At 41.3% G+C, this 22702-nt stretch overlaps 1 protein-coding gene across 7 annotated transcripts in view; it reads right to left on the reverse strand.

Annotated features, from left to right (window-relative positions):
* The window catches only part of RHOBTB1 (Rho related BTB domain containing 1), a 119827-nt gene that overhangs the window by 60427 nt on the left and 36698 nt on the right, over positions 1 to 22702 (reverse strand). For 2 of the 7 annotated variants that reach the window (XM_032423600.1, XM_032423607.1), the window contains exons 1-2: positions 5014 to 5324; positions 2851 to 2901 (exon numbers count right to left, since the gene is read on the reverse strand). The exons of 1 other annotated variant lie outside the window; for it this stretch is intronic. The gene's annotated coding sequence lies outside the window, so the exon portion shown is untranslated. Of the gene's footprint in view, positions 1 to 2850; positions 4095 to 5013; positions 5325 to 5702; positions 5843 to 22702 lie in introns of those variants that run through there. 4 more of the 7 variants (XM_032423601.1, XM_032423602.1, XM_032423605.1 and 1 more) reach the window with 4 other exon arrangements.

Genomic DNA, 22702 nt, shown 5'->3' on the forward strand with positions numbered 1-22702 from the left:
ATTTTCCAATTTCTGCCCTATGTGCACAAGGAACACAGGATTTCAGGAAGAGGAGGTGGTGACTTTGTTTATAAATGAAAAAAAATAATTTGGAGGCTGATATATAACTAACCAGTCCATACACATCCCATCCATTTGAGTGACTGCCTTTTGGTCTTCCCAGCAAAGCTTCCCTTCCCCCTCCCCCCCTCTCCCACCTCCTCCCCCTTTCTACACAACATAAGCCACTTTTCGTGACTTAAGTTTCCTTCCTTCTCCAAGTTTTGTTTTGGTGTCGTGAGGCTGGTGGGAAGCCTGAGTGGAGAAGAGAAGATGAACACAAAAACCAAATTCAGATCACCTATACTCTTTGAACCCAATTACACGAAGCAAGAGTGAGGCCTTCAAACAATGAGACTGAAATGCCTGTTTTCTAAAAGAAGACCAATCGAAAAGATTTTTTTTTAATTCCTCTGTTTTCTACAGGCAAATTTCCCGAGTGAAGAACAATAAAATTTCAAGTGTTTCCATCCATGTTTCAAGACAGGTCAAGCATATGAACCAAAGCCTTCTGAAGTTCAATAAAGCAAATGAATGATTGCTATTTAAATTATATTAGGGATAACATGCTAATTATAAGGTCTTGCTAACATCTGACTCAGAATATAATTTTACACTTTATTTATTTATTTTTAGGTTTTTTTATTTTCTATATTTTTTATTTTCTAAATTCTCTGCCTAACATGGGGCTCGAACTCAGGCCCCCAAGGTCAAGAGTCACATGCTCTACTGACTGGGCCAGCCAGATGCCCCTAATTTTACTTTTTAAATAACTACAGGTTTATAGTTGCTATACTGGTATTTTTATGACACAGCACTGCTGCAGTTAACTAAGTATCAGTTGATGGTGAGGTCTTAACCTGCAATGGGATCTTCTCAGTGTTCTTATGATCTATTCTGTAATGATACACTGTAGAACAACTTGTACAGGACAACGCTGTTATAGGACAGCTTATAACAACCCCTTAAATGCTTAAAAGTATCTCTTAGCTAATTAAGCTTTTAGGGCTATTAGCTTGAGTTGGGATATCAGTACATTTTTTAAAAGAGAACATATTAAGGTTTTCTTTACTAATTTGTTCCCCATTTCATTATTTGTTTACTCCTTTATATAATGCTGCTTAAGAAGGATTGACTACTGTTAGAAATTATTCTACAAAGGGGCGCCTGGATGGCTCAGATGGTTAAGCGTCTGCCTTCGGCTCAGGTCATGATCCCAGGGTTCTGGGATTGAGTCCCGCATCGGGCTCCCTGCTAGGCAGGGAGCCTGCTTCTCCCTCTGCCTCTGCCTCTGCCTCTCTCTCGCTCTCTGACTTTCATGAATAAATAAATAAAACATTTAAAAAAAATTATTCTACCAAAAGTAGGCAAGTTGGGAAGAGAAGGCTGTTAATCCTGGTAAAAACTGAAAATGTCCTGCTTAATCTTTACTGGCCATTTTCAGGATTTTGGTTGGGATTTATCTATTATGCATCCAAATTTATCTATATGTCACATTTTAGACAAATTAAGGTTCCAAAAGGAATTGAGTACTTTAAAGTATCATGCTAAATAGTAATGCTTTCTCAAAGATGCTGTGCAGATTCAAACAGCTCACAATTTTGTTACAATGCTTTTGAAGCAATAACACCTTTGAGTTTGAGATACTGTAATTTAGCAGTTCTAGATGACTGCATAATCTCTCCCTGTTCGGTTGAAATTCTACCTTCTGTCTTTTCCTAAACTCTCACTCATTTATCATCTATCCAGACAAAATATGTGCTTGAAATTTCTTCCACGCATACATGGAATTGCAAAGTAATCCCACAGAGTGGAAAATGTTGAACTTCTCGTAAATGTACCATTGACCTCCCAATTCAGTATGGGAGGTCATGTATGACCTGTATGATCTTGATTTATCCTCTAATTTTTCATACATGAATGTTTAATATCTTGCCTTTTAAATCTGTTTGTTAAGATCTTTAAGATCAGAGATCCCCTGATAAAAACTTTCTTAAATCTTAGTGCTATGCCAGAAAGTACACATGAATACTTACTATTACACCATTTTATTTAAGAGAAGGGTGTTTATTCTTTTGCAACAGTTGGGCTGTTTCATGTTATTATATGAACTGTAATTACCAAGTTATCTTAGGCAACTCACTTAACCTTTCTTGGCCCCAATTTCCCTACTAGAGAAGAATTTTTCAACTAGAAAGTCTAGGTTTTAGTGTAAGACAGAATTTTTAAAAAATCCTAGTTCTTCCATTTCCTAGAAGTAGGAATGGAATATATTATCTAACTTCTCTGAACTTCCAATCAATTGTTCACCTGTCTTTTGGGGATCAAGAGAATAGTTTCACCTCACAGGGTTTTTGTTTTTTTTTTTTAAGATGCAGAATGAGAACATAAATGTAAAGAATGCAACAAATTATCCGAACTTTGGTTTATGCTAAAAAAATATGAGCTATTATTATATCAAGTTTCTTCCAGCTCTAGAGTGCTAAGACTAGAAGTAAAACCTTAATTATCAAGCACCCAGATCCCCAGCATCCTCAGTGATTCTGACATCCCTTTGACCCCCACCCCTCCACAAAAGTCATAAAGTACAAACCGATTCAAGGTTCATTTTAGTACCATTTACTCGCAGAGTAAAGAGAATAATTTTATTAATCACTGAACTTGTGATGTTCATAACTGAGTCCATGAAAAAATGGTAAAGACAAATTGTTTTAAGACAAATGACTGAGAAACTTGTTCTGAAATCCATGCTCAGAATTAGACACAACATGTCATCAATCTACGGTCATGGGTTTGCACCGAGACACTAACCTGACTTTCTGGAAGTGAAGAACAGAACACCCTGCTCACAGCTGGACTTACCTACATAAAAGAGAGAAACACTTGTAAGTCCTACTGCTGACCAGGAGTACATGGGGAGCCACCATAATTTTCAACACACAATTTTCTCCTCTCTACCCCCAAAGGGCAGAATCTGCTTTACTTTTGCTAAGTGCCAGTATTGAAGTGGCATTTCTTTGGGTCAAATACATCCTGAAATAGCTAGGTTAACATTTTGTAGCATTTGTGAAAATATATTTCTGAACATTTGGGGATGATACAAAAAAAAAAGCACTTGGCCCAAACCCACAGATAGGAACAAGGAAAACCTTCCAGGCATTTTACCATACAGAAGTCATAGAAGTGGACACACTATTCCTCCAAAATAATATTTTGGGGCAATATCATCATAAGTAAAAGATGAAATAATTCTACTTTTTCCTATTAAATTGTATTTGTATAGTTTATAAGTTGTGATACTGGGCCAATGGCATCAAATTACCTGTGTTTCTATTTTCACCTCTGTGATCACACACAGCCCTAAGTACTTAAATTTACACTACCTTCAACATTTGGGAAAATAACAACCAATGGGTAAGTTTAGAAGAATGCTGCCCATGATTTTATTGCTTCCCAATGATTTTTCCAACCTTCCACACTGAGAGGAACTGGTTAAACCCCTTTCCCACTAGTATGTCTAAATATGATCCAGGAATCTCAGAGGCAACTTAATATAATAATTTACTGCCTACTCCACCTGCAGAGCAGTAGGCAGACATTATTTATACTGAAAAGAACTTGTGTTTATTTTCTAGCAACCGGTGACTCTCAGGCATCTACAAAGTTACTGGAAAGGAAATGTAATTCCAAATTTCTAAAGAGTGTTTGTAAACAAACTTATCAATGTATGTTTAGAAAAGCCTAGAGCTTGCCGGAGGTTACACAAACACAGCCTATTGGCTATTTATATCTGCTTATAGTGAGAGGACTTTATACAAAGATGAAAACTACTGATAACAATATTTTCTTCAGTTTAGAGAGGATACACAGTACAGTGTAGAATATGCAGCCCAGCCCTGGTTGAGGAGGGAGGAGCCCCAAACTAGAGAGCCTCAAGTTGAGCCTCTGGCTGGGGTCCAACAGAACTGCATGAACAGCACAGGTTGGGGGGAGTTCAAAGTCAAGGCGACTCTTCAAGTCTTAACTTCCTAGAGTTTCCTAGGTCTGGGTGCCTTTGTATATGTATCAACCTTCATGCATCCCCCCCCCCCCAGCAAATGTGTACAGTCAGCTCGAAAGGCACAGCTTGTGTGCTGACGTGCAAAGCCAAGTCAAAACCCTGAGCTTGGCGCTCCCTTCTAACTTTCTGGCTTGTCCAAGTCTAAATATTGACATTGCTCCTCAGTTGAGATGTTTGATACTGCTGAGGATAGAAAAGGCGCAGTTAAAAGTAGGATCTAATGATATATTTTTACATAGTTGTGCCTTCCTTCCACTTCCACTCCTTTTTTTTTTTTTGGAGAGGGGGTTGGATTCCCTTGTCTGCAACATCTCCCCTCTCCACCCCTCACCCCATTGTTCTCCCCGAAAGCTGAGCACACAGAGACAAGGTAAGGTGCTTTGCAAGCCCCTCATGGCAGCTCCTACTGTTGTCACAGCAACTCACAACAGACTCCATAGACACGGGGTTGGGGGTGGGGAGCGCCAAACTGGGCTGACCAGTCAACTCTCAAGGGGGTGCAAGCGCTAAACGGACGAGCGATCCACCTTTTCGGGTCCTCCGGCTCCCCACCACTGTTCTTCGAAGGAAAAGAGCCCTCCTGTCGACGCGGCACCACCCCCTCCCTGGCGCAGCCAGCCTGCTAAGGGTGCCTGTTGTACATTTTCTCAGCTCCAAGAAGGGGCGCGGCTGTGCGGGCGCTCCTGGAAATCTCTTCTGCTTGCCTCTGATGTGAGGGTTCCCGGCCTCGCCGAGAGGCGAGGGCGGCTCCCACAGCAGCTCGGTCCCACAACTCTCTGTCGGGACGCTGCTGGCCGCGTGGCGCGCCCCCCCTGCCCCCCGCCCCCCGCTGACGGCCCGGGCGGTGGGGGCTCCGCGGCAGCTGCTCGAAGAATAAGTTTCATACCATAGCGCACTCACGACACAGAACCTACCCTGAAGCCGAGCGAGACGCGAGCTCTCTCCGCCTTCAAGGGTTGGGGGGAGCGGGGGGGTCCCCGCCACTCAGCAGCAGCCACGACTGCGCGCGGTCGCGGGTGTGCGGGACCCCTGCGCGCCGCGTGCCGCCCGCCGCCCAACTTTGCACAAAGGCAGCATGGCACTGCCTCGCCTTTCGGGCTCGCCCAGCGCCGCGGCCGCTCTTCCCTGTCCGGGGGAGAGGGGCTCGCCCTTTCCCACCCCAGCCCTCCCCTTCTCCTCTTGCCCCCACCCCGCTCCCAGGCGGGCCAGCCGGGCGGAACCGAGCGCCCGGCCCCGAGCTCCGCCGCCGTGGCGGCCGCCGCTCGCACTGTGACGTTAGCAGCCTTCGCGGCTATTTATATCCACACGATTGGATTTCATTCATGAAACCGGGGCCTGGTGTGTCTGTGCGCTGGGGCGCGGGTGGCAAAGGTGCCTCAGCTTTACGCAGACCCGGGGGGTGGGGAGGGCCGGGGCTGGGAGGCTGACTGCCCGGGACGAACATGCGCGGAGCACCGGCGCCCCCGACCCTTCTCCCAGGCGGCCGGGAGGGTCGGGTCAGGGCGATCGGGGGCCCCCGTCCCTATTCCCGGTGTCCCACCCACACCCGTACAACTGCTGGCCCTTTGTCCCAGGCTCTGGAAAAGTAAGTTGGGCCACTAACCGGCTGGGCAGCATGGCTTTCTTCCCCCTAGGAGCTGACCGGCCGCGGACTCGGAGGGAGGACATTAGCTTTTGTTTCAAAAGCTAGCCCAGCTGCTGACTAAGGACTGCGTTAGCCCAGCCTCCTCCTGTCCTGGGAGGCTGCACGTGCTGGCGGGCTCCCCCCTCTGGGTTACCTTCCTCTGTGACTTGGGGTCCCCGCAGGGGGCGTAAGCACGACCTGGCTGTCCCCCCACCCGAGGACGGAGGGGATTTACTACCTCCTGCAAATGGCTGAGTGAGGAAGTGAAATTGGCTTCGGGTGCTCATGGGTTGTCGGAATTCTTGAAAGCCCAGGACAGTCCAATCCTCCTGGTGAACTTTTCTCCTCGCTCTTCTAGGCTGACTGTGACCTCTGAGGACAGGACCAGGGGTGGTCTGTATGCATTCATAGAACAAATACTTATTGTGTGCCCACGGTATGGTAGGTGCCCTGTCCAGCTCTAAGAAAATGACAATGCACACAACCAGCCTTGTCCCAGCCCTCAAGGAGCTTTCAGTCAGCTTGCTAAAATTAGTGTGCCTTACACTTCCTCACTCCCGGCCTATAAAAAGAGGCAACTGGAGGATAAAGGTATTGATGTGTTCAGCTACCTTATGGAATTCATTCATTTAATAAACCTGTGTGGAGGCTGCTGTGTACCAAGGGGATACAAAGAGGGCAACAGTGTGTCCTTAGTCCCCAAGGAGTTCTCAGGTACTGTGTTCCTGAGATGTTGAAGGGCCGGGGGGGGGGGGGGGGGGGGGGGGGGGGGGGTAGGGAGCCCTTTAAGGGCAACCTGATTCGTTTAAGCCATCCCCATTGAACTGTCTTTGGAAATGGAGTTATTGGTCCATATCTTTGATGCCCAGAAGAGAGGGTAGTGAAAAGTCAAGTATGGGGGTCTACTCGAAGAACTTCAAGACAGAGACATGAGGGGGCGATCGTTTACTTGGCACAAAACAAACTTCCTTCGTCTATTTAAAAGTGACCCCATTCTGAAAGGTTTAATCAATACAGATTCTTTTCAGGAACACATTTCTTGGGAAAAGTTAATTAACCCTGTTCATTCCTAGCAATCAGTCAAGCTATTTCTCTTCAAACTGCCCTGGGGGCTAAGAAATAGGGTAGAAACTCAAAAGAAACAGAATGAACGTGTATTGCAGCGCTCACATATGACAGGCAATGGTCTAGGAGGTTTAAAACAATTTTCTCAATTAATACGACAACTGATGAGGTAGATGCTATTATCATCATAACGATTTTATATATGAGAAACTGAGGCATGCAGAAGTAAATTTTTTTTTGAGATTTTGACAGCTGCATTTGCACCTGCGTTAGCCTGCACCAAAGCCTTCTTTTATCACTAACCTGCTTTTTGACATCTTGCCTTTCTTCACTTTCTTTCATTTCCTCAGTCATAAATTAAAAGAGTTAAGTGTCATGCTTAAGCAGCAGGCAGGGGCTAGGACCAGAAAGACACCTATACAAATACCCACAGTTGGCAGGCTACCATTTGCCATCCATCCCCAGGAAGTACTGAGGCTCAGGTCTTCCAGAAGATGCTTCTTCTATAGGGCCCAAAGAACAAACAGTCATCATAGAACTACCCAGTTTGATGCCTCGATCTGAGGGAAACTGACAGGAAGAACTTCCAGGAAAATAAATTGGTATAAATGGTAATTCAGATAAGGCAGAGGAAAAGCCACTGTTCTAGGAAGTCCTTCCAAACAAGAATAGTGATCTGAGCAAGAGATTGCCTCAATGGTGCTTTGCAGCCCCCAAGTTTTACACATAAAACCCCTAATTCTGGAAAAGTGGGAGACAATGAGTAAAAAGTACAGACTATCTTATGCCAAGAGGAAAGGAGAGAAAAGGAACAATACGAAGAATCCCCTGAGTCACTGCCATGAATGTATCCCTGTTCTTGTTATTACCATAAAATAATCCACATTTGCATACTAAAATTGTTGCATGCTAATAAAATCAATACTATTAGCTTTTAATAAATATTCAAAATTGGTACTTAAGCTTAATTAAACCAACACGGCGTATTTAAACACTTTTGGGATTGTATTGCACAAAAGCACTAGAAATTTTTGAGTGGCTTTTATGGTAAATATTTACCAAAGTCATGGGATTAAAGAAAATTCCCACAATTAAGACAAAAAACTGTTCCATTAACTCAAATGAACTTACACATGCTATCCTCTTTGTATTTGTATCCCCCCAACATTAATCTGTTCTCCATCTCCAGAGTTTTGCCATTTTGAGACTGTTACATTAGTGGGGAACATACAGTTGTTGTTGTTGTTGTTGTTGTTTTTTAACTAAGCATAATGCCCCTGAAGATCATCCAGGGAGTTGCTTGTATCACTAGCTCGTTCTTTTTATTACTGAGTAAATTTCTATGATGTGGATGTACCAGAGTTTGTCCGTTTGCCTATTGATGTTTCCAGTATTTTGCTATTACCAATAACACTTCTGTAAAGGTTTGTACATAGATAGTTGTATGAACATAAGTTTTTATTTCTTTGGGATGAATGCCAAAGAATACAGTTGTTGGGTCATATGCTAAGAAACTCTCAAGCTATGTTCCAGAGTACCATAAACATTCCCACCACTAATGTACCAGAGGTCTAGTTTCTGTACATTCTCACCAGCATTTGGTATTATCACTATTTTTTTTTTAGTTCACTTGTTCAGTAATTTTGTAGGGACAACTCACTCTTTTAATTTTCATTTCCCTAGTGGCTAATGATTTTGAACATCTTTTCATGTTCATTGCTGCTATCCGTATCTCTTTTTGCTGACATATCTGTTCATGTCTTTGGCCTATTTTGTAATTGGATTATTATTATTTATTTATTTTTACTATTAGAGTTTTTTCAAAAATATATTCTAGGATCATAGAATTTTCAAATTGCAAATTAAATACGACCTCAAGATAATTCTATTTTCAATTCAATCACTTGTTCAACATTTCTGTTGCCATCGGTTTTATAGAGAATATTCTCAGATACCTACATAAAGTATCCTCAAGTACTTACATAAAACTCCTATAGAGAGAGCCTTTTCAGGATTATTTTCTAAACCTGCATTTCAGCGGTGGGTAACAGACTGCCACAGAACGGCCAGCACGTGGCGGCCGTCCAAGCGGCCAAGGGCCCGCCTCCACGCAGGCGCAGACGCTCCTCCGCGCCTCTTCCTCCTCGGATGTAGAATTTGGTGTTGTCATTGGCTGTTTAGAGGAGAGTGTCCTGGGCGGCGAGTTCCAGGTGTTAGAGAAATTTCACAGACAAGTACTACCAAGGCTTGCGCACGTGGGAGAGAATCAGCTCATCCATGTGCCTGGTTTTAAGTACAGATGCGTTTGGTAGAAAGATGTTAAAAAACAGCTGTTGGAACCGATTTCTGGAGTTACCATGGCGGCTTTCGTGAGAGCCAACAACTATGGCACTGTAAAGATGCAGTGGCTGGTGGCATAGTCGATCTGCTGGCCCACATTTTTGGGGTTTTCTGGCTTTTAAAGGAACGCTTCTGGACTCCAGAGCAGAAAAAGAGCTCTGGACCCTGGACTCAAGCAGTGGTTTAGTGGCGACTTGCTCGTACAGACCGTCTTGCGTGGCAGCTCTGGAACTGCGGCTCTAGCTCCCACCGCCCGGCAACCCGCTCGGCCCGACAGGCTGGGTTCGGCTCCGGCTAATGGTGACAGCCAGGTAAGACTGACTCTGTTCTGGGGCTGTTCATTCAAGCTAAGCATTGAAGGCCCCAAAAGGAAATGACCTGACCCTCGTGGGACCTCTGTGTCTCCTGAGACCTGAGAATTCAGGAATTCTAGTGCTTCTGCCAGAAGCTGCTTCTCCAAGATGTCCGACTACTCTGGGGCCAGATGTTGCCCAGCATTCCATATGGAGGGGAGGGGCCCTTTCCCAGCTTCGTTGATATATCACCAACATGGAAACACCTGCCATCACGAACGCTTTCCGTCCCAAATGCTACAGGCAGGATTTGCGTGAATCGGTGTGTTCATAGCTTTTTCATCTGGGAAAGACACTGAAAACCCTTACGTCCAAGTGGCTAAGCTGTGTGGGTTTTTGACTGCTTGGGAATTTACCTTGGGTGTTACTCAAACTCTGGAGCTCTCTGAAGCTTCTATTTTCTGTTCACTGTTTCGGGGAAATCTGAGCTAGTCTTGGCTGTGGGAATCAACTGGAAGAGATGTCCTTTACCTGAAAACTACAAGTGGAAATGAACTCTTAGCCTTGGGTTTGTAGTCCACTTATCACTGTCAGTCCTGATTTAGTCTCTTTGACAAACTTTTTCTAAAGCACCATTTAAGTATTGAAGATCTAGAAAGTATAGATAGATGGATGGACAGATGAATCCATGAATACTCAAGATAATCTAGTGGATCTAATCTTGGAATTTTTGTGATTACCCTTTTAAAGATAGAAGCATTAAATGTGGGGCGCCTGGGTGGCTCAGTTGGTTAAGCGACTGCCTTCGGCTCAGGTCATGATCCTGGAGTCCCTGGATCGAGTCCCGCATCGGGCTCCCTGCTCGGCAGGGAGCCTGCTTCTCCCTCTGACCCTCCCCCATCTCATGTGCTCTCTCTCTCTCTCTCTCATTCTCTCTGTCTCAAATAAATAAATAAAATCTTAAAAAAAAAAAAAAAGAAGCATTAAATGTGGTTCTATAAAGGCAAAAAGGTTTTTCATATTGGAGTTCCTATCTTACCAGGCACTAATGGATATAGGCTCTGTGCTGGAAATCTACACAAAGGTATTCTTTTCTTATAGTATGTTAAATGTATTTGTGCAGGTTTGCATAAAAATCTGTATGGGGGCGCCTGGGTGGCTCAGTGGGTTAAGCATCTAGCTCTTGATTTTGGCTCAGGTCATGATCTCAGGGTTCTGAGATTGAGCTTCGAGTAGGGCTCCACCCTCAGCGAGGAGTGAGCTTCTCCTTCTGCCTCTCCCTCTGCCCCCTCTGCCTGCTCATGCATGCTCTATCTAAAATAAATAAATAAATCGTTAAAAAAATCCTTTCTGTATAGATCCATTCATTAGGTTTTCTGTTGGGTTGGGCTGAGTTTTGTAAAAATGTGATTTTGCAAGCTCCACAAATCTAACTACATTCTTCTTCCTGTCAAAATTTCTCTTACCAAGATGGTATTCTACTGGTCTAGCTCAGCATGTGTAAGAGGAGGTAGTAAACAGCTTTTATGGTTATCTACATGTCTTTGCTTAGTATGGTGTTACTGATTAGAAAACATATGTCATACCTTTAGAAAGAAGAAAAACACAACAAACTAATGCACAATGTTTATCTTTGATTTTTTTAAGTAAAATATGATTTTAAAGTAAAAGGATGATTCTTATGATTTCATAAAAATATGAAAACATATATCATACCTCTAGAAAGAAGAAAAACACAACAGTCTAATGCACAATGTATATCTTTGATTTTTTTTTAAAGTAAAAATATGATAAAAAAATCTGCTGGTGAAAGGAACATTTGTTTCAGGAATAAGCTATATTCCTAATATTAAAAAGGTGTTAATGCTAGACTTCAACTTTACCTAATTAAAAATAAATGACAAGATTTATGTATTATAGCATAATTAAGGCTCTCTTGCCTGACCAGCTGTTTCATACAAAAAATACAAACTGTGTTTCTTTTCACGAAACAAGGTAAAAAGAAAAAAACCTCAAAAATCAAAAAAATCCAAACACACATAAAGGTAGTGGAAACAGTAGGAAAATAAAATTGTATTTTGGCTATTCCACTAACGAGCCATATAATTCTGTGCTAGACCCTTAATCCATTGCACCTCAAAGTTCCATATATAAAACGAGGCTAAGAATCATAACTTCTAAAAAGTTGTTAAGAGGACTAAGTGAAAAAATGTGGAAAATGTAAAGTATGAAGCTACACATACTGGTAAATTTGAAAATGGACTCATTATGAGGCCGTTTAAAAACACTGTGCCCCCTTGATTTGCGAGTGCCAAAGATCAATCATAGAGGAACTATATCATTCCTGCAACTCATCTCCCAAGTGCTGACTCTAAGTATTATACATAATAGCCTCCGCCAAAATTCTCTTTATAAGGTAGAAAGTTTAATATTTGAGATTTGACGTTTTTGCTCTGCCAGTGACTTGCAATTGCTGCATTTTCTCCCATTGTAGAAGTGAGCTAAACTACATGCAGAAACTAGAAAAATAAATGGACTACACACACACACACACACACACACACAGCCCATTTCCGAAGAATAATTCCACCTATGTGCATATCACATTTTTCTGCTTATCCAGCATCTCTAATATACGTGTCACATAATCTTCATGACAAGCTTGAGAGTTATTATCTCAAGTATGGGAGACGGGGAAATGAAGTTTCCTAGAGGGTGACTTGTTCTCTGTGAGTAGAGCGAGAACCAGAATTTTTTCTAACCCAGAATTCTAACCCTGATCATCAGACCATGTGAAAGTAACTATTCTGAGGTAATTCAGTGCACTGTAGACTAACTTATGTATGGATACCGCTTTAGAAGGAATACAATTTTTTTAGAAGCCAACTCACCAGTCAGCCCCTAGAAAAAAGCTGAATCATAGAGACTTTTCCTTAGTTGGCATTAGTCACCTTTTCATAATGGTTCCTTATCTGAAAGCACCGAGGAGCTGATTCCTTTCCCTGGAGATGCGAACATCTGTCTTCGTGCACACAACCAAATCTCTCCTGATTTTTGTAAATATTTATGTTTACTGTCATATTTCACATGACCTCTAATTTACCACTTGGTAAACTCCCCTTTATGGACAAGTAGTTAACTGCATCACATGTGAGTGATGTAAGCAGTTAAACAGGTTAAGATCAATATTGAAGGAGCACAATCCTTTAGCTTGTAAACATAAGCTGTGGACTCCAGGGTTCAGGCACAAAATCTCACTTCCCATCCTTGTGTCTGTCTTAGGAAAAAACTGAGGTGGTGCTGACAGTCGTGTTCCATCCCCACAGAACTTGAACAGCAGTGTGGGCAAGAAAGCCCACAGAGAATGGTTTTTAATAATGGTGAATGATAAAACTTGTACAAGACACCTGAGTTCTAACTTCTAAGTACTCACGTATACAGGCCATCTGTGTTACTTATGAAAAAGCTGCAATTTTAAGGGAAAACTACCCTTCATGGTTTCTTTTGTTCCACTGCCAACATTACATTGGTCATCCTTTATGATTATGAAGAGGCACTTGGAGATCATGAAAATGGTTTGTGAAGATTAAAGTGCAATAATAAACAGGGAAGGTACTAGCGTGCACAAATAATAGTAATAAGCACCAGGATCACCAGCAGACATTTTAATCCATATTAGTCAGTATTGAGTAAGCACCCACTATATGTGGGGTGTGGGGCTAAATGCTTTCACACTCACATTAACTCCTTACAATGACTTTTTGAGGGAGGTACCACTGGCATCCCCATTTTATAGAAGAAGAAACTGAGGACCAGAAAGGTCAGGTCACTCGCCAGAGGTCAAACCCTTATTTAAGTATTACTCATTTTAAAATAGGAACTCCTGATAGAGAAAGATTCTTCTTTCACATAATTAGCATTTCACACTTAGAGGATTCCTTATTCATTCAAAGTAATGCTGATTACAATGTACGACATTGCATTGTGTAATTGGAACACTGATGGGCTACAGTTTCTCTTAAACTCTGACATCAAACTCAGGGAAACTACCTCAATACTTTGTATTTTAGAACCCCCAGTAGGTTAAAGGTTGAGTAGAGTTGAAGAGAGCTCATCTTCATGAGGTGACAACTTCAGGATTCACGGGGTCCTTGACAAGATGGCCAACACTTGGGGGTCAGGTGTCTATGAGAGATATGACCTCACTGCCCCCATGGCACAGAAAGCACATAATTTATGGAAAAATATACAATGCAATCTCTAGCTCATTTCCTGGTATTTCTTGAAATTAAATTATTGCTCTACTTCCTAATGGAAGAAGTGCGTGCTATAATGGTTTCACCTTGTGCTAGCAATGTCAGGTTGATGAGATAAGAGGGGAAGGTTATGCAGAAAAAACCCCAGCCCATTTTAACAGATGATGTGATTATGAAGTCTGATTTAAATATATGGGTAGTACAGAGAAGGCAGGGACTTAGGCTCCTAGTGAGCATATCATTCTCAATTACCAAGTGAAAAGTATTCCTTGATGTTTAAATATCCGTATCTATCTAGTGGGGGAATAAGCTCTATACATAAACATTCATTAGTTTGAAAGTGATGCTTCTTTCTTCCTAATTCTTGGCCAATCTGGAATCCCTGTTGAAGACCCTGTGTCCCTCACTCCTTTCTCTAAGTTCACGGCACCTGAAGGGACAGTGGTATTTGTGTGGGGTCCAATCCAAACAATACCTCTTTTATTTTTATTTTATGTTTTTTAAATTTCATTTATTTATTTGAAGCCTGAGAGAGAGAGAGAGCACGTGCACAAACATGGGGAGGGGCAGAGGGAGAAGCAGGCTCCCTGCTGATCAGGGTGCCCCATGTGGGGCTCCATCCCAGGACCCCAGGATCATGACCTGAGGTGAAGGAGACACTTAACCAGCTGAGCCACCCAGGTGCCCCCAACACCTCTTTTTAATAGTAAAGGTGATATATCATCTACTGTGAATATAGGTAGTTCTGCTTTCTATAAAACAACAACTCTTGCTCTTATAAGCACTACTGCTTGTACTGTGAGGTTATTGCTGGGCTTGATGTTTCTTTCTCAATAACATGTTTGAGGTGGCTAATGGAGGAAAACAGGCATATGTATCCTGCACAATAGTTTATAAATAGAAACACTAGGCACACAAAAGACACCTGGTATTCTTTGTAAATTTGCATGCTTGCATACTATACAGTAATTGGGAACTGAGACTCTGGGATATATTGAAGTGTCTTCTGAACGATAAAGGCAACATTAACTTCTATCCAGTATAATTGAAGCTTTAAATTTATTTTAATGTATTCCATTATATTATGATTTTATTAAACTTCATTACTAAAACATAGCTAACTTAATTAAGTAAACTTAGCTAACTGTAATTTAGAACACTTGATTAACCAGTTCATCACCTTTTTTTAGCACTACCAAACATAGTGAACAACAGTGAAGATGGCCTCGTTGTGAGTCCAGTCCATTGGCTTGCGAGTTAGGTAATGAGAACTCCAGACTACAGTTAATCAACTCCTTGTGGGAGAATTTCCTTGGGCAAGTCAAGTCACTTCTGTCAGGGCTCAGTTTCCTCATCTATATAAAATCAAAGCACTCACACTGGAGTGAAAGAGTTTATTTCAGTCTTGAGTTCCAGAGTGATTCCACTATTCATGTTGAAATCATTATGAAAAGACCAAAGATACAGTTGTCTCAAAGAGTGCTTCACACTTTGGTTATTATGAAAGATTCAAAGAAACATATTCAGCAAGCATCAAATGAGTTCCTTGCACTTATTATTAAATTAAACTGAGTTTCTTTAAATACTGATAGCCCTTATTTGGCTTGGAGTTAGGGTTGCCAGATAAAATACAGGACACCCAATTACATTCCAGTGTCCTAGGCAATATTTGGGACAAACTTGTATTAAAAAATTATTCATTGTCTGAAATTCAAATGTAACTGGGTATCCTGTTTTTATTTTATTTTAATTGATTAATTTGCTAAATCTGGCAATGTAATGGGTTGGAAAGGATGATGAACAGGGAGAAAAATTAGATGGAAAGAAAGTAGACAAAAGCATTTTTGGTATTACTGAATAGTGAATTTAATAGTAAACAGGAGATAAATTAATCAAGTAGCATTTCCTAAACTATCCTATTGGATCAGCCCTGAGTGAAACTCTGTTAATAAAGGGGAATAGTCCTTTACTTATTTTTTAATGGCCAAGTTGGGGAAATACTTTGTATTTTATCCTTTTCTTAAAGTTACAGTTCTTATTGCAAGACTTCTCAGGATGTTTATATGTGACAGTAAATTATGCCTTGAGGGAAGAAGTCTGTGTTGAGCTGTCCATACTTATTTGATGAGGGAATGCTTCTTTTGATATTAGAATACTTATCAGTAATCCACACTGTTCCACTGAATACACTTTGTGAGCATCAAAGTAAGTAATAGAAAACAGTGGGTAGGGTCATTCATTCTAAAGAACTTAACATGGAGGCTTCCTTCTGATTACACAGATATGTGGGTCACTGTGGTCAATTATTCAAGGAGTAGCTATCCTGGGTTACCCCAAACCACAGATACTTGTCAGCTACCATTACATAGCACATTACATACCACATTACATAGCATTACATAGCACAAATACATTCATTTAAGTTGCCAGCAGTGCTGATTATAAAACACTGTAATTATTTAGGGTAGCATAGAAGCAGTGACCCAGTATTAGAAAGCATTCTCTTAGTCTGAATTTGTGGTCTATAACTTGTGGTCAGTGACAGATACTCAGAAGGGCCCAGTTTTTGATTGCAAAGGAGATAGGAACCCATATGTGCACCAAGTTTGTTTGTTGTTTGCAAAGAATGTTGCTACTTTAAACATGAAGTACATGCTATCAGGGTTGATGAGGTATTTTTCATTTTAGTATGTTTTTAAATTCATAACAATTTTTAGCCATTTGTTTTCTCAATGGACACACTGAACTACTCTCATGTGGGAATCTATGAAAGTTTTCTAGTCTCAACTAGAAAGCTGTTTATAGGCTGGCAGTTCTCTTGTGAGTGATTCAGCTGTTCCCAAACAATTTGGTGCTGTGGTGTAACCACCACTAAGTCTTAGGAGTCAACTCAGATTCTGTCCTCCTCCCATCTTCAAAGCCAACCTGAATCAAATGCTAATTGAGAATTGAGAATGCTAAAATGCAGGTCTAAGTGAGTAAGTAAGTAGAAGGGGGAAAAAAAACGCCACAAAGTTTCTGGATAATCACAAATTTTGTAGTCCAGTTCTGAGAAACTGAAAGAGTATTCTTAACAACTTGTGCAGTGGTAATAACACAACAGTATTTAGTGAATGCCTACTCCATGGCTACACACTGTTCAGTGCTTTGCATGCTTTGTCTCATGTGATCCTCACGGCAACCCTGTGAGATACTATTATCCTCTTGTGCAGGTGGGAAAGTTGAGGTACAGAGAGGTTCAGTCACTTGTGCAAGATCACATTCCTAGGAAGAGGAGTTCAAGGATTAGCATTCTAAGTCAAAATTCAATCCCAAATTCATAACTATGGTCCAGTACTGCTGCAAAGTGGAAGGACTTACTGTGAGCAGACACCACTTCTGAGTGTATTTTCTGTGCTTTGCCAGACCAGACACAGATTTCATTGTTAATCGGATTAAAAAGTTGGTAATTGGATGCTCAGAACATGTGGTTCAAAGACTCAGTACAGGGAACAAAAAGGCTAATGCCAAATTAAAGGAGGTAGAAAAGTCAAGCACCTCTGAGGAAGAAATCACAGGGAACTTGACTGGATTCCATTTTTATATGCATAAAGTTGAAGCCTGAAAACATTTAGTTTTAAGCACAGCGTATTTTAGGAATGCTAATGCAATCCTAAGTTTTCTGAAAAAATGTCAAACTCTCATTTCTTTTAAAAACCAAAATTTCTGAGCTGGCCGTCTTACAGAAGGAACTCAACAGGTTTTAGTTTTAAAAGAGTTTGGGACTTTGATATTACCCAGGTCAGAGGAGCTATGTTATTTTTATTTGATGAGTAAGCATAACTGGATCTTTAAGGCAAAACTTGGAATTAAAATACAAATTTCTAAAATATTTTTATTTCAGATAAATCTCACAAAATATCAACCATCAACCATAGCTTCAACAGAGAGCACAGAGTAGGAGTGCCTACTGCAATGGCAGCACAGAGAAGGGACCAACTCCTTCTGCCTGTGGGTGGGGAGGGCATCAGAATCTTCCAAGAAGGGGCGCCTGGGTGGCTCAGTAAGTTAAGTGTCTGCCTTCTGCTCAGGTCATGATCCCGGAGTCCTGGGATCAAGTCCTGCATCAGGTTCCTTGCTCAATGGGGAGCCTGCTTCTCCCTCTGCCTGCCGCTCCCCCCACCACTTGTGCTCTCTCTCTCTGACAAATAAATAAATAAATATCTTAAAAAAAAAAACCCTAGTGATTAAAAAAAAGTCTTCCAAGAAATGTCCTAGAAGGAACATCATTTATGTTAAGCCTTGAAAGATGAAAAGAATTCTCATAGGTGGAAAAAGAGGCACGCAGGAGAGTCATTCTGTGCAGAAGGACGAGCATTAGCCAAGTTCTGACAATATGAAAGAATACGATAGTTTTAAGTAACTAAAAGGAGTCTGTGTGGCCATGGCGCAAGGTGAAGTAACAAAAGATTACCCGGCTATCCAAGCAAACAGAAGCCTTGGATATCATTCTAATGAATTTTGCTTAAGGACACAGTGAAACTGTATGAATGATTTTTAAAATTGTACTTAAATGAGATGTAATTTACATACAGTAGAATGTCTACAACTTATGTTCAATTACTTTTTAAAAAAGATTTATTTATTTGAGAGAGAGAGTGTGGAGGGAGGGGCAGACAGAGGGAGAGAGAGAGATGATCCCAAGCAGACTCAGGGCCCAACGCAGGGCTCGATCCCATAACCCTGAGATCATGACCTGAGCCGAAATCAATCAAGAGTTGGCTGCTTAGCCGACGGAGCCACCCAGGCGCCCCTACTCTTATTATATGTAAATACCCATGTGACCACCACCTGGATCAAGATGAAGCCAGTATTAATACTCATGACAAAACCTGACCAGGACATCATGAACACAGACCCACAAATCCTGAACAAAATATTAGCAAATAAAAAATATTAGCAAATCTAGCAACTTAACAAAGGACAATACATCAAGACCAAGTGGACAGGAATGCAAGGTTGGTTTAACATTCAAAACCAAATAAAGTAAATCACCATATTACTAGAATATAAAACTATATGATCATCTCAGTAGATACAGATAAAGTAATTGATAAAATCCAACCCCCATTCATGATAAAACCTTTTATCTGAGTATTTAAAGCAAGGGAATGGCATGGCCAGATCAGTGGTTTGGAATAGAAGACTTTCTATGAAGCAGTCACAGTGCTTGGCCTTGGGATGGGGAGATACAGGAGGACATTCTCCAAGTGTCCAGAGATACAGGAGAAAGCAAAATCCACATTCACCTTTACCATCTGAGGAACTGTGCCAAATGCTGACTGCCAAGTGAGCAATAGATTTACTCCAGACCTCTTTAAGAGCTATGCAGACAAGCACAGGACTCAGACAGAGTCCATTAAAAATGTGATTGCTCCACACATCACAGGCAGCTGTGCTAATGGATACTGTTTACATGTCTCTGAGCTTGGCTGCTGTATGCCGTAGCAGAAATAAGACAGAATAAAAAAGCTGAATAGCTCAGGCCTCTAGTGATGGCTCATGGCAATAAAGATAACCAGGGCAAACCCGAGTCCTAGTTTTGTCCGCCACTATCCAGCTATGTGCCCTGCAGAAAGACAGGTTCCTCCTCTGGGTCTGTTTCTGTACCTGTGAAATACATGGATTAGTCTAGGTGGGCCACAGAGTAAGTCAGATCTAGGTTTCAATCCTGGCTCCAGGCTTTACCATCTGTCTGACCTGTGCCTCAGTTTCTACATCTGTATAATGAAAAGAAATCTCCAAGTGTTTCTCTGCAGGTTCAATACGCTCGTATAAATGGAACTCTTAACACATTCGCTGAACATATTGAGCTCTCAATAAAAGTAGATGTTATTAATGTTTTTAAGAATTAGCTATTAGCCTTTAAAATGCCATAATGATAAACAGTAGACTGGAAATACTAATTTGTTCTGACATGGAGATTGGTGGGTGTTGCGGAAAGCTTTGAAACTCTGCGTAGCCTGCCTGTCATCACAGGTGGTACCGTAAGAAGCTTGATAATTTTAGCAGGAAGGAAAACAGAAGGGTAGATATTCTTTCATGATTTAATCTTGGTAATGTACCAATGATTTCATTACCATGTGCAAAAAACTATGATGGCATTTCTTATACTCTGATAAGTACGAAGTGAAAAATCTAATTAAATGATGCATCCATAGAATTTCCATAGAAAGTAATTAATGTGACAACCAGAACCCCCTATTGATTATGGTGGTGAATTTAATCAAATAGTATGTTTATCTAAGTAATCCAACAGAATTTGACATCCATAGACAGATATGTGGTTTTTGCCAGTTGTAAGTAAGCTGCTCACAGGAACAGAGTACCCCCTTAGAGAAGTAGAAATTTAATATCTGCATTTGCAACTTCACAAACTGTATCAAATAAATGACTGCTTTTGCTGAAAGTTATTTTCACAGTATCCATCTGAGAGTTTGAACGACTTGCTTGGACCATACATTCAAACTGAAAATATTCACAAGAGAGATTTAAATGATACTCCTTTTGGATCATGGCCCTATCACACTTTGGATTCTTTCTTATTTATGGGCAATCGTAGACCAAGTCATGAAGAACTTGTAATGACTACAGCTGGACGGCATTTTCTGTGGTCTTTTGGGCAGTACTGGTGGCTCGGCGGCTTCCACGGGCCTGTCCCCCGGGTACCACTAGCTTCTACTCTATCACTTATCCCTTCCAACACCCATGAACTTGCCATTTCAGGAAGACACCCTGTCCCCATCGTGTCCACAGGGCTGAGAGCAGGACTGTGGAGTCTTTTTCAAACTTCTTTCTGTAGCCCTTCCTTGTTTTTTTTTTTTTTTTTTTTAATTGACTTGGGGTTGGGTTTGTGGGTAGGGGAGTCATAAGTCTGTGCTGTTCTCAGAGAGTCAAGGGTGCTTTACTCAGACCCTCTTTTTCTTAGAACGCTTCAGTCAAGCAAAGAATGGGGAGGGGCAGCTGCCATTCTTAAAGGGCCCTCGGGCTTCCTGGGTTATTTCGGTTGTCCCCCGTTGATGCTCAGGGGGCACTGGGCCATGCCACTTTGGGGCAGATAGGAAGGCTTGGATTCAGTGAAAATATGCAGTAGTGAGGCAAAAGTTAGCATGGAACTGCCTGACAGAGTTTTAAAGTAGAACAGTTAGGGGACTGAAAAGCCCAGATTAGAACAGTAATGGCACTGGAAAGAAAAGTGCTTTTCTGGCCGCAGTGTGGCTACGGAGTTGGACACACCTAGATCAGAACCCCGACCCCACCGCTCACTGGCTGTGTGATTCTGGATGCATCGTTTAGCCTCGGTGGGGCTCTGCTTCCTCCTCCCTAAAAAGGAGACCCGTTCGTTGCCTGCACATAGTAACAGCACCCCTGTGTGTATGTTACATCAACATATAAGCAGGCTGCCTTGTAAGAAAATGAATGCGACCATGTGGTATAAACACAGCCTCACTGGAACGTCCCGTGGATCTAGACTCAGAGTGAGGAGACCTTGCCTGAGAAAGGGCTCAGCTGTTTTCTAGCTATGTGATCTTGGGAAACTCCCCCAAGCTCCTAATTCTTAGAAATGTCTGGAATGGACTTAACTGCCCCCACCTGGGATCAGCATGAGTTCAAATGCACTGTCTGTGTGCAACTGCTTTTACAAGCTGTATATTCTAAGCAAGATAGGTTATTCTAGAAATACGTTATTGCAGTGCCATTCAATGTAGTGATCATTTATAATTTTTTAAAGGAACTGGCCATTTTTCTGCACCCAAGATCCAAGGGTAGGACTACTGCGAATGCAGTTAGTGGTCTAATTCTTGTTGGAACCAACATGAAAATCATCTGGTTATCTCAGGCATCCAGTAGAACTCTTCCCAAGAGAAAAAGGAGACACTTTCCTACAACCCATAATATGTCAAAATATACACAATGGTTATGCGTTCCTAAACATAAGCACACAGAGCAGAGGAAAGAGGAATGATTAGTTTACCAGTAGCCATTTTATAGACTCCTCTCAAACTGCAAATGCAAAGTAAAGTTAGGAGTCTAAATTGGCTCTCACACCTACTCTTTCTACAAACAATTTTTTTTTCCTTTTAGGGGAAATTTCCACACCCTCAGGAAGAAGCAAATTATATAGTGCTTTTTCTCCTCCTCATAAAATGTCTAGTGTAAATGTCTAGATCTTTTTCAAACAGTTATAATTTTCTGTTTTCTTCTAAAGAAGTTTTCTACTTGACAAGTATTTAGAAACTTATCTGTCTTTTGATAAGGTCTTAAGATGATATATAATAGCTCTGGAAATAACAGTTGGCTTAGTCAGTTCTGGGCAAATAGAAATAGTTTTAAATATGCTATGGGTTCCTGGTCCAGTTGTAACAATTTTATTCCCTTCTTGCATTGGTCCTGGCTTCATCAACCTAACTGACACAGTACTATGATCCTCTTACTTTACCTCTTCAAAGCAATGTCACTTAAACCATCCACCAGTTTCAATGTACTTAAACAAATACGTCATTCTTAATCTAGAGTTAGAACATCATAAATGATCATCAGACATATTGTTAGGACTGAAAGTCCATTTTCTAACATCTCGATAAAGGTCTGGTTGTAATGCAGACCATAGGTATGGATATGATGGCAGAATTCTCCCAGGAAACATCGCAAATATGTATAATTTCCAGTCAGAGTGATCTGCGTAAACAAGCAATCTCATAAACAAACCACACCATTTGGTTTGACTAAAAGTTATGGCAGGAAGTTCTCAGGGCCACTCACTGCTGTATAGATAGACCAGTTTCAGTACCTTCTGCTCCATACAGAAAACCCAAATGGCTCAGCAAATATTGACTAAATTATAATTCTGACATCATTAATCTTTTTCTTCACATACTTGAGGTGCATGTTGCTCCCCATTTCACAAGATGAAAGTGAATAAAGAAGTTTAATCAGCAAATAATCTGAATACAATAAAAGAGATCCCAGAAGATAAATTCACAGG

The sequence above is a fragment of the Phoca vitulina genome, unplaced genomic scaffold, assembly GCF_004348235.1.
Source record: "Phoca vitulina isolate PV1807 unplaced genomic scaffold, GSC_HSeal_1.0 scaffold29, whole genome shotgun sequence".
Classification (NCBI taxonomy): Eukaryota; Metazoa; Chordata; class Mammalia; order Carnivora; family Phocidae; genus Phoca; species Phoca vitulina.